Consider the following 3059-nt stretch of genomic DNA (forward strand, 5'->3'; position numbering starts at 1 on the left):
CAGAAAGCAAGCTGGGAGTCTGGAGTGTCACTGGGATGAGACCAGGAGTCAGGAACCTCCTCTGCTTTCTCACCGTAAGGTGTTTTTGTTAGATTCAGTCTTCCAGGTGAAGTGATTGTACTTTACTTCCTAATGACACTGAAACACTTCAGTATTGTTTTTCTCCTTCATAAAAAATCAAGAATATTGCAGATATCGCAGCTCTGTTATGGGAAGGTGCAGATTAACTCTCCATTAACTCCCTATAGTGGATGCTACTATAAATAACACAAACTTTTACCTCCTCCTCTTGGTTGTGCTGTGATGGGTTTTTTTATGTTTTAATCTTTATCTGTACCTCATGTTGCCGTGTGCTACTGCAATGTGGGTCAGCTGCCTTAGCCACAGCTTTGAGTGGCCATAGCGTACGGCCATCCGTGTGCAATGACCAACAATACTCGTTATCTTCATGGTTACTGTGTCGGTGGCTTGGGACCTTGCAACTGCTTACACAAAGTGCTCCCCAGGAAAGCAGTCTTGGTTTTCCAGTCTTTGAATTTCTGTTTGGGGCCCTGGCTCTGTTTCATTAGGAAACACTGAATGGTATGTGTTCCTTATCTGTTTTGTTGTTGGTTGGTTTTTTTTTTTTTCCAGCAGCCTTTTGCCTTTGCTGTTCACTGCTCCCCTGTTTGTGAGTATCCCTAAGGACGCCTTCATAAAGCTTTCTAGTGCCTCGTAACCAGCTGTGTCAAAGGCCACTCACAGCCAAACCAACCTACCCAACAAGTCACAGACGAACGCCTATCACTCAGATGAACTCTGAAATTAAAACTAGTCTCAACTTGCACAATAAAAGACTGGGCCTGATACTTTCCCCCCCGACGCTATATAAAACCCTGTGTAATTTCCATTAACTTCAGTGGAATTATTTCTCAGTTACATCAGCTGATTTTAGATTATAATCACATAGTCTCAGAGCCAGGATTTGGATTCAGTAACATCAGCACATCGATAAAGTATGTCTTTTGTTGCAGCGTCCAAGGTCTAAGCTCTGCTGACACAATCGCATTCATACCGCGCTCCGGCTCAGTACAGCAATGACAAAATGGCCGGTATCAGAAACAGATGATTTACTTCTACAGGTATGAGTCAATGGCTTAGCAAAGATCTGCATAAATTCACAGTTAGTCTCTCTGTACTGTTATTTTAACTTACTTCCAACACAGGTACTTGTGCAGCATGCAGAAATGCCACTGAACTAGCCCATTCACCAAAGATCGCCTTTTTTTTCGTCCTCTCTCTTCTTAAGTAATCAGGTGTACAAGAGGGACTGAAGAGGGAAAGGAAAGTGTCTGATGGAAAGATAAGTCTTTAAGAACTAGGAGGATCTCAAGACCGGAATTTAGTTTTCTGCTGCTTAAACAACTGTTTTGTAAGCCTCATGTTAGCCTGTATGAATTTATGAATATAAAGACTCTTTGTTACCGAACAGTTTTTACCAACTGCTGCTCTATTTCCTTCCCATGAGTCATACTATTAGCTTATGCTGCCCTATTTAATTTCAACTGCTGCTTAAGCCCACACACAAGCTTTTCTAAAATAAAATTTAAAAAAAAATCTTATTTGAAATAGACATCAAGTGGTTTGAACGGATGGTATATAGCACTGCCCTGGGGATCCAACACACGCTGCTTTGCTGGGCTTCCAAATAATGCTGAACAGCATGGAGCCCTCAGCTGCAGTGTCTTACAGCTGCTGTTAAATGGAGCTGAAAATTGAGAATGAAGCTTACCTAGGACAGAAAAGTAACAGTACTGCTATTTGAAAATCCGTAAGGATAAACATAGGAAGGTAAATTTTAACCCCATTGAAATGAGTTAGACTTGAGGGTCATCCTTTCCCTGGGTGATAGACAGACAGACAGATACATAAATGGGTATTTTTTTAAATCTACAGATACTTGTTAAGCAACCAGGGGTTCTACTTTTGCTATTGTCTTTGAAGCATTGCTATATTTGGCACTGCGCAATGCTTTTATCAATGGCAAATCGTGATCTGACTGGCACTAATGTCAAGACCTCAGTCTAAAGTAATAATTAACTGCTTGCTAACTCATAGTAAAGTCTGACATAAACTCTAGGAAGCAACGCAGCGTCCTATGGTATCACCTTCTTCCATCTTTGTTTTGTATAGAAAAAGCTACAAAGAAAAAGGATAGTAGGAAGGATCTGTTGGACATGTTGAGGGGTGTTTCTTGTTTCTGAGAACAGTGGGCATCTAATTATTTTTAATCCTCAAAGCAACAGCCTACCTGGCACTGTGAAGGACCCCAGAGCATGACCCTCTTGTGAACACCATGTTTATATTTGCACTTTCCTGGTGAACTCTCAGCTGGTCCATAGGTCCAGGTTTTTTTGGTTTTGTGGGGTTTTTTTTAAATTATCTGGCCATATGGGCAATGAAAATGTTGGAGAGTCAAACTGCTGGCTGCTAGTAGCTATTGTTTCCCTAAACTTGAACCTGACCCTTTAACGACCTGGCCACTCATTAACCCATTTTGCATTTTTTTTAACCTTTTTTTCATTATGGGTGTAATCTTGCAGTACCGCAGGTCCACAAATTTCCTAAATATCATCATGTGACTTAAAAGCAGCAGTGAAACAAAGGCACTACCTCTGCCTTACTTGCAGCATAACAGACATTGAGAAACAGGAAGAAAGCATTCCAAAGCTGCAAAGGGCAGGGAAAAATGCCAAGCTCTTTCGAGAGTATGTAGTATGACAGGAAAAGCCAGCTCCAAAAGAAAGGAGAGAGAAGGCAAGAGGGAAAAATACTTCCTAGCTCAGTAAGAAAGGAAAGGAAAAGACAAGGTTATACCTGTGAAGCACACGAGCTTCCCCCAGCTTAATCCTGTAGTGGAATTGCACTTAAAATATTTTGCTGTATCAGACTGGCAGAATTGAAGTGGTCAGTTCATCTTTTCCTTCCATATACAGAAATAGTTACTCTGCTATAAAAGTCTATTTCTGTTCTGAAAAGCAAAAGTATTATATAGTCCTGTGCACTTTTACAGCTGAGTA

At 40.9% G+C, this 3059-nt stretch overlaps 1 long non-coding RNA gene across 1 annotated transcript; it reads left to right on the forward strand.

Moving 5' to 3' along the window:
* On the forward strand, window positions 1-1460 carry LOC129214970 (uncharacterized). Its single transcript, XR_008579866.1, has 3 exons — window positions 1-74; window positions 1014-1121; window positions 1206-1460. It is a non-coding gene; the product is annotated as an uncharacterized LOC129214970 (long non-coding RNA).
* The last annotated feature ends 1599 nt before the right edge of the window (window positions 1461-3059 follow it).

The sequence above is a fragment of the Grus americana genome, chromosome 19, assembly GCF_028858705.1.
Source record: "Grus americana isolate bGruAme1 chromosome 19, bGruAme1.mat, whole genome shotgun sequence".
Taxonomy (NCBI): Eukaryota; Metazoa; Chordata; class Aves; order Gruiformes; family Gruidae; genus Grus; species Grus americana.